Source organism: Magnolia sinica, chromosome 10, assembly GCF_029962835.1.
Source record: "Magnolia sinica isolate HGM2019 chromosome 10, MsV1, whole genome shotgun sequence".
Lineage (NCBI taxonomy): Eukaryota > Viridiplantae > Streptophyta > Magnoliopsida > Magnoliales > Magnoliaceae > Magnolia > Magnolia sinica.
Window position 1 is genome coordinate 183,628 of NC_080582.1, and position 16,796 is coordinate 200,423.

The window sequence follows — 16,796 nt, forward strand, 5'->3', positions numbered from 1 at the left end:
TGTGCGAGCAGGGTAGAGTCGCTTTCAAAATGCAAGAGAGTATAAATAGGTAGGTAGGCAGCTAGAGAGCGAGAGTCCGAAGCAAGGGTTCAAAGTGGGAGCAACACCTATTTAGAAGGATCCTGCAACTCAGTCTAACATGTTAAATGATCCCCAACACCTTATCTGTCACTAAACTATTATGTTGTGATATTTGTGAATTGTTTAAACATCATCGTGCTACGTTTCCTCCTAGCTCTTCTGGGAGAAAATCTCAACCTTTTCTTCTGGTTCACTCGGATGTCTGGGGACCAGCTCCGGTTACCTTGACTTTTGGATTTAGATATTTTGTTATCTTTATTGATGATTATTCACACATGAGTTGGATTTATCTTTTGAAATCTAAAAGTGAAGTGTTTAATGCGTTTAAAGTGTTTTATTATGAAATATGCACTCAATTTCATTGTTCCATCAAATCCCTCCATTCTGATAATAAGGGGGAATACATGTCTACTGCCTCTCTGTCCTTCTTGCAGGGACGTGGTATTTTGTCTAGGACTTCATGTGCTCGCACCCTTTTGCTTGGTATGCATCTACCTAAACATTTTTGGGGTGACGCTCTCCTAACTGCTAATTTTCTTATTAATCGTATACACTCACGTATCCTATCTTACAAATCTTCATTTACTATATTATATCCTCATGATAATCCATTTCCTCTACCACCTAAAATTTTTGGTTGTACATGCTTTGTTCAAATTTTGGATGAGAGTAATGATAAACTTAACCCCAGGGCAATTAAATGTGTCTTTCTAGGGTATACTCGGAGTCAGAAATGGTATAAATGCTTTGACCCATTGACTCGCAAGAAATATGTCTCTACCGATGTAACCTTTTTTGAGGATATTTCATTTTTCTCCGCTCCAGGCTGATCCCTCTGTGATCCTCTTACGAGTCAGGGGGCGTATGACTCTTATCCTCTTTCCACTAGTGATCATGGAAAAACTCCTCTCCCCTCTATTCAGCATCCTGTTGATGATATGGGTGAGCCTAAGCCTCTGCAGGTGTATCATCGTTGAGATAAATCTTCACACGCCCAGCCATCCACCCTTCCGATCACTTTAGATGTTGGCTCAGGTGACTCTCCTTCCTCGAGTTTAGATCTTCGCATTGCCTTGCGCAAAGGGTCACAATCTTGTACTCAACACCCCATTAGTAATTTCATTTCATATGATCATCTTTTCAGTCATTTGCAACTTCCCTTTCATCACAGACTATTCCTAGATCTCTCTCACACGCTCTTCAGAGTCCTAATTGGACGAAGGCGATGATAGAAGAAATGTCTGCTCTTAAGAAGAATCATACTTGGGACCTTGTGCCACTTCCTGGCCATAAACCTGTTGGCTGTCGATGGGTTTATGCGATAAAGTTTCTTCCAGATGGCTCAATTGATCGCTATAAAGCCCGTCTTGTTGCTAAGGATTGCACACAGACTCATAGTGTGGATTACTTCAAAACATTCTCTCCGGTGGCTAAGCTTAACTCGATTCGCGTTGCGCTCTCCTTGGCCGTTAATTTATCATGGCCCTTGTTTCAGCTTGATGTTAAGAATGCATTTCTCCATGGGGATCTTGCAGAGGAAGTTTACATACATCAACCTCCTGGCTTTGTTGCTTCTCACAACCCTGCACTTGTATGCTGGTTGAAGAAGGCTCTTTATGGACTCAAACAATCCCCACGTGCATGGTTCGAAAAATTTAGTCAGGCTCTCTTGGAGTTTGGCTTTGTTCGTAGTCATGCCGATCATTCTTTCTTTATATGTCGACGATCGACGGGCATCATGGTTCTCATTGTCTATGTGGATGATATTGTTCTGTCCGGTAGTGATTCTGCTGGAATGAGGGAGGTCAAAGATTTTTTTAAGACCAAGTTTGAGATCAAGGATCTTGGTCCTCTTCGCTACTTCCTTGGAATTGAAGTTGCTCGCTCATCATCCAGATTGGTCTTATCACAACGAAAATATGCACTCGATCTTCTCATAGAGACTGGCATGTTAGGCTGCAAGCCTGCTACCATTCCCATGGATACTTCACAAAAGCTTCGACCAGATGATGGTGCTCTCCTTACTGATCCCGAGATGTATCGACGACTTGTAGGCCGGCTTATTTACCTAACTATTATTTGCTTAAATCTCTCATTTGCGGTAGGGATTGTTAACTAATTCATGCAAGCTCCCCGTACTTCCCATCTCACGGCTGTCTACCGCATACTTCGGTATTTAAAATCAGCCCCGGATCTTGGCCTCCACTTTCAGTTGCATGGTCATCTTCATCTTTCTGGCTATTTCGATGCTGATTGTGCATGTAGTACTTTTGATCACAGCTCTACATACGGCTTCTGTACCTTCCTATGTGGCAATCTTATAACCTGGAAGAGCAAAAGGCAGCTAGTTGTTGCCCGGTCCTCAGCTAAAGCAGAATATCGTGCTATGGCTCATGCGACGTATGAACTCGTGTAGCTTCGCAATCTTCTTGTAGAACTTGGCTATCCTCCTTCAGATCTTGTTCCTCTTCACTGTGACAACCAAGCAGCCATCTATATTGCTCGTAACCCAGTTTTCCATGAGCGAACCAAGCATATTGAGGTCGACTGTCACTTTTTTCGGGAGAAAGTCGCTTCTAAGAAAATCGTCACTCATTTTGTTCGATCTGGCGATCAACTTGCTTATGTTCTTACAACCTTGAGTCAAGATGCTCTTCATCGTATTCGTGACAAGTTGGGCATGATCAACATCTATGCTCCAACTTAAGGGGGAGTATAGAGAATGCTAATATATTGTGTATGTGGTTAGTGGTGGTTAGTGGCCTGTTTTAGTGTAAGTACATGTGCACACTTCCCTCTTCTCATGCAGTGTACTATATGCTTTATTATAATAAAATATTATGTGTTATGGCAAGTAAGCCTAACACAACATCTCTCCCAAACTCTCCTTCTTCTTCTTCTCTCTTAATATTTTCCTCTCTTCTTCACATTATCATCATCAAATCATTCTCTACTCCCTTGTGGTACCAGTAGGATGCTTCAACGTCGAGACCGAGTGGATAACATGAGTGCCCAAATGTCGAATACCAGTAGGCCGCGTCTCCTACTATGTCCTGGTCGGTTGAAAAGGGGTGTGACCTTATCCGTCCGAGGGTAAAGGGCTTTAAGCTAGGTTGAGTTTGACCAGCTCGTAAATGGGTCCGATATCGACGAGCAGGGTGGGCATTAGCATAAGCTAGGTTGAGTTTAATCAGCTCGTAAATGGGTCTGTTATCAACGAGCCGAGTGGGCATTGGCATACCACTGGCAAGGCAGATAGTGAGGTCTCTTCCACTCACTTAGTCATGGATGCGATGGGGCGGCAGCCAGTGTTCGAGTGTACAAGACCCCAGTGATGTTTCCAGTGACGAATCGTACTGATATGTGGACTAATTGAGGAATGGCATGCTTCTATTGCATCTCTAGCATATGACATTCAACCATGTAGGCTTTGCATTGCATAGCTTTGGTATGACTAACATCATTTATGGACTTGCCAGTTTAGCCTTCCATCATTTGCGCTTATTCTGACATTTGTATGCTTGACACATGCATTGCGCGCACACGCACACAAACTCTCTAAGCTTCGTAGTAAGCTTATGCACGTTCATTACATGCAGGTTATGCTACACCGCAGCAACATTGAGGCAGGAGCATGTGCCCGATCTTTTAGAATTTTGTTATATGATGTATTTCCCTTTCAATATTGTATTCAAATATTATATTAGTGGATATGTGATAATATTTTGGTGACTTGGGTACACTTATGATTATGCTCCTTTACAAAAAAAAATCACCTGAAAATCCTCCTTGTAGGATCCCAAGATCGGAACCTGGCGCATGGGAGCTGGGAGCCGAGAATGTGGTACTACGGAGGCTATCGGCACCTGATTCGGTGGCTGAAAATTTTATGAGCCCGGTTCCTGAGTTTGGGGCGTGACATATCATACAATTAAAGTTGTTTTATAAGATCTAAACTCATCATATGATTGAAGTTGCTTTTCATGATCCATGTTAATGGATATGTTAAGTTGATCCATGTCCTAAATTATGTAAGACCCTCTTCAGCTATACAAATGATCCAAACCTTTGACATGCTTGGGCCATTTCAACGGATTTCAACTTCATATATGATTCGGCCCATTCAGCGATCCAAATGTGTCATATGATTCGTGTTGATGGTAGTGATGTAAACTCCGGATTCGGTGGCCGGAAATTTTATGAGCCTGGTTCCCGCGTTTGGGGCGTGACACATCATACGATTAAAGCTGTTTTACAAGATCTAAACTCATCATATGATTGAAGCTGCTTTTCATGATCCATGTTAATGGATATGTTAAGTTGATCCACATCCTAAATTATGTAAGACCCTCTTCAGTTATACAAATCATCCAAACCTTTGATGTGCTTGGGCCATTTCAACAGATTTGAACTTCGTATATGATTCGGCCCATTCAGTGATCCAAATGTGTCATATGATTCGTGTTGATGGTAGTGATGTAAACTCATCATATGATTGAAACCTCTTTCCAAGACCCATCCCAATGGATATGTTAAGTTGATCCATCTATTCATAATATTTGAGGTTGGTTATTAGTGATCCACATCGTTAATTTTGTAGGACCATCTTCGGTTCTATAAACAATTCAAACAATCAAGTTTCTTTTTATAACAATCCAAATTCATATGTGTATTCCTTACTCACCAGGTCAGTGCGTGACCTCATGTACAGGTTGGATAGCAAATGACATCACGGTGGAGCCCCCCACATGAGCTGCAACAGTGGCCTCAACCATTTGCAATGGTACCCATTCAATCCCTGCTGTTTCGTTATGGTGAGGTCCTTTACCAGACAGTGTAGATAAAACCCATACGTCAATGTGGACCCCACTGTTTAGTGGGCCACTCGCTGGGGAACAAGTTGAAATTTGTGGTTTCCTTTCATCCAGGACAACGTGGCCTTGTACCTAGGTGGGATGCCAAATAGACATCACTATGGGCCCCAATATTCCTTCCAATGGTGCTGATTTAATCACCGCTATTAGCTGATATAGGCCCACTAGAGCTGGTGAATCAACCTGGTATCGTTGTTCCCCATTGTCTAGGCCCACGTCACACCAGCCCTACAAATGCTGACACTTACCCATACCGGCATTCATCAGCTATGTTCAGATGTGCTGCTGTAGCTGAACTTGGGTCACTTGCGTTTGGTGACCTATTGTTTTGTGTACACATACCACCTGATGGCTGACTGGAACTTCCTGATAGACCGGCCTCATCTGGATCCTAAATGAGCCACATAGACGCAACTCATCTCTGGCACCTCACTTGAACCGCTCACAACACAACAATCCAATGCGTCGCCACCAAACACAAGTTTATTAATCTGATGACAAGCTTTATTTGGAATGTTAATAGCAGAAAGCAGGTGAAGGGGGAAGCTGGATAGAACGTGCTTAATGAGGACTAGCTTCCCTGCCTGGTTAAGAAGCTTCCCCTTCCAACCCGTGACTCTATTTTGCCCATGACTCTATTTTCAATTTTCTGGATAAGGGTTGGAGCTGAGGAGTGCGGATTCTGCCCTGGGATATTGGTATGCCCAAGTAGATAAATGGAAATGACGCTTGTTGAAAGCCTATAATTTGGCTGATTCGATGAGTTCTGGCCGCAGAGGATTTCGTAGGCATGAGGAAGTAGCTTTTAGATGCATTAGTTTTCTGGCCCGCAATAGCTTCATAGGATTTGATGAATGATAGCACTGAGCGAATTGAGGAGACACTGCTATTCAAAAAGATTATAATATTGTTAGCAAACAAAAGGTGAGATATGACAGGGCAATTCTTAGGAAGTTTGTAGGGCTGACATGATCCAAAAAGAAATAGGTGCTTTAGGCCTCTACTGAGGACCTCTATCGCAATAACAAAGATTGACGGGGCTAGCAGATCTCCTTAACATAATCCGCGTGAAGATTTAAAGAAGCCACACGGTCTTCCGTTAAAAAGGATCGAGAACCAGCAGGCTTGCCAACATTGTTGAGCCATAAGAATCCATTTCGGATCAAAACCAAACCTTAAAAGAGCCCGGGAAATGAAACTCCATTCCAAGCGGTCAAATGCCTTCTCCATGTCTAGCTTGAGGATGATGTTGCCTCCATGGACCTTCCTGTCAATTTCAAAAGCCATCTCACTAGCAATGGACACACTTTCCGATATCGATCTCTCTCTCATGAAGGCACCTTGTTCTTCTGAGATGATATTGGGAAGGATCTAAGATAGCCCATTTGCTATGATTTTTGAGAAGATTTTGTGGATGCAGTTACACAAACTGATCGACCTGAAGTCCCTAAAGGATTCCGGATTTTTCTTCTTTGGAACGAGGTATATTAGAGTACATCGGAAAGCCCTCGGAATGATTCCACCCTCAAAGAATTCACAAACTGCTCCAAAGATCTGATAATTTCCTAGCAGGAGGAAAAGAAAGCCCCAGAAAATCCATCCGGCAGATGAGCACTATCGGCCGGGATCATGAAGACGGCGGCTGCCTTGACTTCTTCCAAGGTCGAAGGTCTAGCAAGATCTGAATTCATAGAAGTCGAGATAAGGCTAGGAATGTAATCCAGTAGACAGTCATTATCTTGAATGGGCTCCAATGTGAAGAGGTCTTTGAAAAATTTGACTGCTTCCTCTTCCATGTCTTCAGGAGAATGGAGGGAATCCCCCGATTGGAGTTTAATCGACCTGATCGTTGAGGTTCTCCTCTTGATCATAATCGAGTCGTGAAAGAACTGAGTGTTGCAGTCTCCCTCCTGCAACCATGAAACTCTGGATTTCTGCTTCCAGAAAATTTCTTCCTGAAGATGGGCGTTCTTCAGCTCAGCTACTTCTATGTTTAGCCTCTCTTTGTCCTCCTCCAACCTAAAGCTGAGAAGGGTATGTTCAGCCTTGATGACTGTGTCTTCAGCCGTCTGAACATTATGGAAAACATTGCCAAACACTGTTGAATTCCAAGTTGATGCAGGACAATTAACCACTTGTTCTAAAAGCTTGAACTATTAGAGTATGACAAATTAATTCCTTTACCACATGGGTCACCCACCCCGAGTGTGTCCCTGCATCCCACAGGCGACCCCACTCGAGCCCAGTGTGAAAATGCCCTTACATTAATCACCCCCGGCGAGGAGTCTCGAACACGAGACCTATCGCTCTGATACCAATTTGATGTAGGATAATTAACCACTTGCTCTAAAAAATTGAACTGTTAGAGTATGACAAATTAATTCTTTTATCTCATAGCCCAGGCCCCACATCTCATGGGTTTAGGACCTCGGTCGAACCCCTTTCTTAGGCCCCAAATCACATGGGCCACCCACCCCGAGTGTGTCCTCGCATCCCACGGGCTACACCACTCGAGCCCGGTGTGAAATACACATTAATCACCCTCGATGAGGAGTCTCGAACACGAGACCTCTCCCGTGGGCCCCAAATCACATGGGTCACCCACCCCGAGTGTGCCCCTGCATCCCACAGGTGACCCCACTCAAGCCCAGTATGAAAATGCCCCTGCATTACAAGTCTTCAACGCTGACTTTAGATTCTGCAATTTTATAAGCAGGTTCAGCATAGGAGTAGCCTGCGTGGGGAGCTCCTATTGGGCCCTAACAATGTCGAGAAAGTTGGGAGAAGTCCACATACGGTGAAATTTAAAAGATCTTGGGGCTTTGGCTGATTCTTCCTCGAAACAGAGGAGAATGGGGAGTGGTCTAAGTGTAACCGGGGCAAGTGGTCGGCTTTGCTATGGGGGAGGGATTGGATCCAGTTCATGTTGAGCAACATTTTGTCCAATCTAGCCCAGCGACGGCTGTCAGGGTGTCCCAAAACGGTAACGTATCGACCATAACGGTAAAAGTGGTACCCGTTACGCGATACGGGGCCGTATCGGCCGAGTCCCATTTTTGTACACGTAACAGCTGTTACGGGCGTAAAGGCCGTTACTGACCTGTAACGGCTGTTACGGGCTTTGGAAAAAAATAAAAAATAAAATAAAATAAACCTTACCTTTTTCCTTTCTTTTCCTCTTCTTCTTCTCTTTCTTCTTCCTCTTCTTCCTCTTCTCGGCCTACAGCGGCCCTGCTGCGGCTGCGGCTGCGGCTCCAGCCTCCTCCTCCTCCTCCTCCTCCTACTTCTTCTTCTTCTTCTTCTTCTTCTCTCTCTCTCTCTCTCTCTCTCTCTCTCTCTCTCTCTCTCTCTCTCTCTCTCTCTCTCTCTCTCTCTGTTCTTTCCCTCTTTCCCTCTTTTTTCTTTTCTCATCGTTCCCTCTTTTTTCTTTTCGGTTTTCCTCTCTCTCCTTTTTTTTACAAGCGTAAGCTGCTGTAGGTACGTGTCATGCTGAGACAAGCGCTGACACTCCTCGAGCTCCGAGTTGTACGAACGGTTCAAAGGAGATCAAAGTTATATGGGCTCCACGGTGATGTATTTATTATATCTACACCGTTCATCTATTTTTAAATATTATTTTAGAGCATTACCTAAAAAATGAATCGTATCCAAAGATCGTCTGGACCACACCAAAAATAGCAGCGGAGATGATGATTTTCACCGTTAAACAATTCGTAGGCCCACCGTAACATTTATTTTCCATCCAATCTGTTCATAAGGTCAAAAAGACCTGAATGAAGAGGAAAAACAAATTTCATATTGATCTAAAAGTTCTGTGATCCCAAAAAAGTTTTCAATGGTAGACGTTCAATCCCCCACTGCCTTTTGCAGTGTGGTCCACTTGATAATTAGATCTGTATTATTTTTCGTGTCAAGCCTTAAGACGATCTTGTCAAATGAATGGACGATTTAGATATAACACATTCATCATGGGTGGGGCCCAAAAAACTTTGACATGTGTGCTACACTTCACAATTCGAGTCCCGCCTAATTTGGGCCCTTAAAAAATTGTACACGAGACATATATTAACTTAAAATTTACCAATTAAATTATAAACTGCAATTGCTAACTCACAATGCCAAAATCAAATTATTTGAATAGTTTTAATTGTTATTTTGTGTACTTTTATTTTTAAAAATAGGGCCTTTTAATTTTTTTCATGATTCACTATCCAATAAATGTCCACCAATACATAAGTGGGATAATGACAATAAATTGTATGAATTTGAGGCTAATTTGGGGCATAGATTGGTCCTCCAAGTCAGCCCGAAATTGGCAACGCCATCTACCTGAATTTAATTTCATTTTTTTAAAGAACTATTAGGAAAAAAATATTAAATTGTTAAGTATATAAATTAGATATTTAGAAAATTAAATATATAAATTTTGTAGTCAAATTCAGGTTACCTGGTTCAAAAATTAATCAGACAGTCTGATACAGCTTCTCACCAAAGAGTGGACCGTTACACCACCATAAACATGTTCCAATTTATAAATGAATGCTTATTTGGAATGCTTTGAATATTCCAGATTTAATCCATATTTTTTTCATATTTTTTTGGTAAAAAAAAAATTACTCCATTACGGGCCGTTACGCCCCCGTATCGCCGTTACGCCTCCGTATCCGTATCGGTTTTGGAGGTCACCGTTACGCCAACCGATACCGATACCGATACGGGACACCTTGACAGCTGCAGCCTGCTTTGCTATTTCACCAAGTGAACATAGAGTCAGAGAAACCTGCATCAATCAAACCAGAGTCATGGATGGCATTGCGGAAGTCTTCCATGCTTCTACTATCTACTATTGAGCTATGAATTCTCTCTTCTGCGTTAATGGTGGTGTTGAAGTCCCCACATACCAGCCACGATCCCAGGGATAATCTAAAAATGTTGCGAATTTCGTCCCATAGCAGGGCTCTATCATATTTGTTGCATGAAGCATACACCGCAGAGATGATGCACAGTTGAGAGTTAGTTTCATCTAAGACCTAGAGAGTGAGACATTGTTTGGAGGTTGCGATAGTCGAAATGTGGAATGACTTATTGAATAAAATCCAAATCTTGCCTTCTGCTGGTACTTCTTCAACTGTGAATTGAAATCCCAACTTGGCTGCCACATATAGCTTTCCAGATTGTCTAATCATCGGTTCCCGGAGGATGAGAATAGCTACCTTCTTTTTCCTCACCAAGCTTTTCAGGTATCTTAAGGTTGGCGTATTTCCAACGCCACAGACATTCCAGGATAGAATACTAGACATCAGTTTCCCGTCCTTCAATAGGAGCCCTTTTCTTAGGTCTCGCTTGGCGAAGGCTCCTCCTGAGTAAAGTTTTCCTTCTTAATCGACAATACACTAGAATATCCTGAGAGCGAGGCCTCAAATCAGCAAAGGGGACAGGTTGCTATCTCATTCCTGAGTTCCCGCATCCCATGGATCTAAGCCTACCCTTGTTGGACAGATGATAGTAGTTGGAGAGGAGAGGTCAGGGGCGAGATCAGACACCTATAAATCTAGGATTGAGACGGACTAAGGAGGATGAAGGTCCCAGCACCGAGAGAAAGCATCATCTAGCCAACTCCATCTGGCAAGGGTGTAGCTGCGGTTATCTCTAGTGGTAAATATTTAGGCAGCGACATTTTCTGATGAGGCATAAGAGGAATCTGGATGAACCATGGCACCCCTGATGGACAAGGCCTCTTGTCGAGGTGGCAAGGTAGGAGAGTTAGGCGTAGTACCTTCGACAAAAGATGGGGCTGGTACAGATTGAGGTTGAATAGGGTGTTCATTGGTTTGATCTAGAAGGGGGGCTGATGTAAAGCATTGAGGTGCGGTGCTGACAGGAGGGGGCGGAGAAAAAACGAGGGTCGGTTGGTCGTACATTGCCAACCCGTGCACTATGGAGGGTCTGTCTAGAGTCCCTTGGATGTGGCTCAAGAGTCGTCGCAATTTCATTCGAAAGGTTGACTGATTCCCCTGGGTGAGACTCATCCCTTGGGTGAGGGACATTTTCCAGTGGGACAATCTGTCTAGCAGCTGGGGTGTGTCCTTCTGCGAGGCGGAGAAAAAACAAGGGTAGGTCAGTCGTATATTGCCAACCGGTGCACTATGCAGGGTCTGTCTAGAGTCCCTTGGATGTGGCTCAAGAGTCGTTGCAATTTCATTCAAAAGGTCGACTGATTCCCCTGGGTGAGGGCCATTTTCCAGTGGGACAATCTGTCGAGCAGCTAGGGTGTGTCCTTCTGCGACTTAGGAGGGAGTGAATCTCCCAGCTGCATCATGGAAAACACTCAATCTGCAGTGGTTGAAAGTCCCAGCTGGTTGAACCTCCATGGGAGATTCCACTTGATCAGTTGGTTTGACAGGGAATTCTGGAGAGTGGAAGGTTCTAAGGACCCACTATCTGGTGCCTTTGTCAGGTTGAGGATTGTGTTGAGGGTAATGCGTCCGGCGATAGCATGCTGGGAACATGGAAAGTAGTTCAACATGTACAATGATCAAGGTGTTCCAAAACGGTAACGGTGGCCGTAACAGCCACCACTATTACCGTTATGATATGGGCCGTAACGGCCGTTACAACCCTTGGATCGGCCATTACGGCTGTTTTTTATTTTTTGAAAAATGCTGTTACTGGACCATTACGGCCCATTTTTCTATAACGGCCGTTACATAACCGATTTTGAATACCTTGACAATGATCGGAAATGATCAAAAAAGCTACTAGCTTTAATGGTTATCTTTTCAGAGAAAGTGAAAGATGTAGATGAACAAGCTACTAGCTTTAATGGTCGTCTTTGGAGTCTTCTAACTCAACTTTAATGGTGTACATTAATGTATGTTGCTTGTTTTTTGATTGGCAGTTCATTAGGGTGTTGCTAGGTGACTTGAGTAACCTGGTTAGAACCTATTGATTTTTTTTTTGAAAACGAACACAATAATTTATTAAGAGCGCCAAAAAAGCACGGATAAACAGCCAAAGCAAAAAAGAACCGTAAATTTTCTTTCCGTGGTTAGAATCTATTGATAGCCAGCCCCATTATACACTTTTTGGCTGGTTGATCAGATTCTATTGAAATATACTACTTCGGATATCATATGTTAAGTGAATCATGCTTAGTACATTTTAAATTAAATTTTGCATTTCAAATAGATGCTGCTATGGCTGAAGGGTCTTGCATACCACTAATAGTTCATGCATACTATATCTATTTTGATAAGTTGCATTACTAGGGTGTTGTAATTTTATATTTCATTTGCTTTCTCATAGATAGCTGCTGGGACCATCTATAACAGGAAAGAAAAACATGGATACTCATTGGTCAATGTTGGAGTGAATTAAGTAGTGAACATCCATGCATTTCAAAAAAAAAAAAAATTTTAAAAGAACATTCAGTTTAATAAAAAAGTTAATGGGTGCTTCCAGGTCATTCATAATGATGAAGTTGCATTGAAATTGCAGCGTGTTGCTTTTGAGTCCAACTTGGAAGTAACATAATTGCCATTCAGAGCAGAGGAACCGTAAATATGAATGCCAAGGAAATCACAGTTGGGCTATTACTTGACTTTTAATGGTAATTCAATTTGAATTGTCCATAAGGAGCTTCAATAGGATTTCTTCTGGAAAATTTCACCTATAATTGTCATTGTTTGAAATGTGCAGGCATACTCTACTGTCGGTGCCCCTGATTATATTGCTTCAGAGGTTTTGCTGAAGACGGGTTGTGGAATGGAATGTGATTGGTGAGCATTTATTTATGTTCTCCATCCTTTTGGCACCAACACACTTTGTAAAATCATTCCGTTTCTTTTCTTTCTACAGGTGGTCACTTGGTCATCATATTTGTAGTGTAAGAGTTCCTGTCATACCTTTTAGTAAATTTGTCTCTCTTGCTTCAAATTTGCAGTGTAGTCTTAGGCTCCATTTGGTCATCACATCAATCTTTATGAATATATTTTTTTCTCAAACCAAATGGAGCGTAAGCCATTTTTCAACTCTGCCATTGCAACTTCTTGCATTGCCGGTACCAAGCCCTGGTAAAGGAGGAGGGAGAAGGGCTTCAGGGTGAGTCGTGTCCTTTTCTTCCATTTTCTGAAGCTGTTATAGCTTTTGAGTTTACTACAACTAGATAGTTTTTAATTGGTGATAACCACTTTCCCTTGAGATCAAGCAAGAGCTGGGAGGAAGTGTTTTTTCCAGCCTAGAGGGAGACCACATCACATTGGTTAATGTATATCAGGCATCTGTAGAGTGCTTGGAGACTAGCAAGATGGATAACAGTAAAAAGAGACAATTGGGAAATGCTTGAGCAAATGGTGCAGAGAAATTTTCATCAATAGCCATTCCCTGAGGCATGCCTATCTTTACCTTAGTTTGGTGGTTGTTATGTCTTGGACATAATGAGTTTCTTAACTGGTAATGAGGTTTTATTTTAATTGACTTTAATATGATTGTTAATGAAGTTAACCTTCTTGTTGTTTTGCTGAGTTTTTTTTTTTTTTGGGATCTGTTTGAAATGAAGTGATTTTTTTTTTTCGTTTCTATAATTTTATCTGTTGCTTCTATCTTAGTTTGGTGGTTGTTATGTCTTGGATTTATTTAGATTATTCCATTGTGTTTTATATGCCATCCAACATGCGGCCCACTGTTAAGTTGCAGTGCTGCAGTGCTCCCTGTGGAATGTGAATATGAGGAGGTGAACAGATTGGGCAGATTTTAGATCATATGAAAAATTCAGATTTATATTTTTTGTGAAATTATTTTGCTGATTCGATGCATCTGTTTTTGGAATTGTTAGCAGTCCAAAAAAAAAAAAAAACCCAAGGGTTTTTGCATTTTTATACATAATTCCTTCTAAACTCGCTTTTGATTTTTTTTTTTCCTTAGCTCTCTTATTTTATTCCTGGCAACTGTATGATTAGATGGAAGGATATGTCACAACTCACAAGCAATTGGAGAAAATTAAATTTTAGAATTTTTTTTGGGGATGATCTATGCAATGTTTTACATCACATCACATCACATCACTGATGTGCCAAACATCGTAGCTATTTCATCCTATGTGATTGTGGTGCTCATTTTGCAAACAGTTTCTGTAGACAGTATTTCTTGCTTCCATTTTCACCAATTCCATGACTATTTTTATCAACATAAATGAAAATAACCTGTCAGAGGATTTTACCCACATCAAACTTACCAGGCTTTAACTGTCTTGGATGCTTTTTTGTTGTTATGGGTGGTGAAAACTGCACATATATAACCAATTATTAATGTGGAATGAAGTGAAATATGTGATGGTCATGGAATGACTGACAATGCATGTTATGAAAAAATGCAGTCTGGTGTGGAGCCAGTACTCCTTTCAGATGGTAAGCAACGGAATGTTCAAATGCTTTCTCCTCTTTGTTAAACAGACTTGACCGTTCAGTTATCTGATATCCTCAATGATAACCACCTATTATCCACTCTATGAACTACAAACATGGTATTAAATGGTAATGGGACTAGCAATGGGTGATATTTTTAGGATCCATGACAAGCTTGAGAGTTATTCATGTCCACCGTAAAGTAAATGAGTCAATGATATTGCTGATTGTTAGGAACTCGGTAGAATTTGGTGTTATATGATATGTACTTGTCCTTACTTTACTGGCTTATATATGATTTTTCCTAGTGAATTAGGCGATCCTCATGGTTGGGCCAACCTATTCAAGGGGCAGGATGTCACAGGCTCTTGTTCATTGTAGCTCTGTTTTTTTTTCTCTCTCTCTCTCTTTTAAAGATATATAGCTTTGTATTGTTTATAACCATGTGTAACCCTAACCGATCTGTGTATTCACATTGCTTAGTCATTTCCAATTTAACTACATTTATCTTTTATTATTGTCATTTAATTGACTAAATGATGATCATATAGGCAAATTAGCAACATAACAAACGGGACCCCATCATTGGCATTTATTAGGAACAAGAAGAACTAAAGTACCTTGTAAGTGAAAGAACTTAAGTACCTTGTAAGTGATCAGGTATGAGTTCTCATTCTGCATGCCTCTGTTGCTTTAGTACATTAGTAAACATGTGCCTGTGGTAGCTGTTTTCATGTGGATTTAAGCTGTTTGTGTGGGGATTGATTGTAGGAAAGAAGAGTTTCTCAATTTGATGAGGAGTGATCTCATCCAAGCACCTTTTGATGGCCTACCGCCTGGAACAGTCCGCTTTGGCTGCCACATCGTCTAAACTTCTCATATGAATGAAAAGCCCCTTAGTTCTCCCAGATGGAGAATCATTTAATTAGATGAGGGGCTTCTTTCTTTTTTTCTGAATTGATGAATAAGGTATGTAACAGATGGTTGCTTTGTCAATTTTCATGTGTACAAACTGTATCTTCCTATCACTAAGTTTTACCCTGTTTGGATTCTGTATAGGACCCTCCTCCCATGAGTTTGCTGGAGCTACTTGGTTTTTCACTTCTAAAAAGTGGGGCATAAACATTTATGATGGTTTTTCACTTCTTTAGATCTAGGTTTTGATTTGAGTTGGGGACAAATTAAGCATTTGTAATGGTTGGGCCCATCAAATACATGGATTAGATTGCACACGCATCATGCGTGGTGCATAAACACGCTCTCTTACATGTGAGTGGAGTACCTCAGTTCTTCAAATTAGAGAATAGTGCATACATACCAAACAATACCTAACCCACCTAAGCTCGTATCATTGGCTTAGAGTCAACGACCAATGACCTCCTGTTGGAAGATACAATGGCTTAGAGTCAACGACCAATGACCTCCTGTTGGAAGATACAATGGCATAGAGTCAACGACCAATGACCTCCTGTTGGAAGATACAATATGAAGTGGGGCACAACTTTGGTGGACCGTATCTTTAAGGATGGACAATCCTATCCAATTGGTGTGACTTTTGATTCAGGTGCATCACCTATGTTAGGTTTAGGGCGCACAAATTGGCGCCATCCATGATTCAGTGGACCATACAATTTGAAATAGTGTACGAGGCAATGCACATCCTCTAGACTGTTTCCTTTTGTGTGGCCCACCTGACTCACATATATAATTTTGGTTTGGAATCTAATGTTTGGAGTGGTTTTTATATAATCATCATGGTGAGCCCCATAAAAGTCAAGGGATGTCTTTATTCCAACTATCTCCTTTGGTGTGGCCCACCTAAATCACATGTCAACCTAATTTTTTGCACTTGGGACTAATGTGATGAGATTACATGTCTAATTGTTAGAGTGGATCTCACTCACACATCCAGGAGGGCCCCATAAGAAATCAAGGGTGCGAGTAAAGTGTTTTTAACAAGTCCAACTGGTTGGACCAAGAGTTATGGTCGATCGACACATTGGATAACTTTCAACCTATTAATCTAATGCAACATCCCACCCTTCCAAATAGGTTGGCCCCATAGTAAGGATAACCTATTGAAAAATCTGCCCCATATAATTATGCAGTTGACCAGACCATTAAAAAATAATAAATAAATGAATAAAAAACAACTATTACTATTGATAAATAGTAATAATTATCTAATGTGTGGACCATAACTCTTGCTATTGATAAATAGCAAGATACAAGTGAGGTCCAATAAATTTGCAACTGCCACTGATTTTTGCATGAAGAATCATGTGGTGATTCGAGCCTATTATAACATATTAAAGGAACCTTTTAAATCAGCGGGATGGGGCGGATTTATCCCATCCATCACGGTGGTCCCCACTTATTAAAACCCAAGGCTACCTTTATTTTTGTCAAAGGTTGTTATATACAGGTAATTCAAAAACAC

The 16,796-nt window shown here is 41.4% G+C and overlaps 2 long non-coding RNA genes across 2 annotated transcripts; both read left to right on the forward strand.

Moving 5' to 3' along the window:
- The first annotated feature begins 12,263 nt into the window (after window positions 1-12,263).
- LOC131257659 (uncharacterized) lies at window positions 12,264-13,016 on the forward strand. Its single transcript, XR_009177529.1, has 3 exons — window positions 12,264-12,332; window positions 12,654-12,733; window positions 12,813-13,016. It is a non-coding gene; the product is annotated as an uncharacterized LOC131257659 (long non-coding RNA).
- A 1,970-nt stretch (window positions 13,017-14,986) lies between these two features.
- On the forward strand, window positions 14,987-15,412 carry LOC131257657 (uncharacterized). Its single transcript, XR_009177528.1, has 2 exons — window positions 14,987-15,016; window positions 15,128-15,412. It is a non-coding gene; the product is annotated as an uncharacterized LOC131257657 (long non-coding RNA).
- The last annotated feature ends 1,384 nt before the right edge of the window (window positions 15,413-16,796 follow it).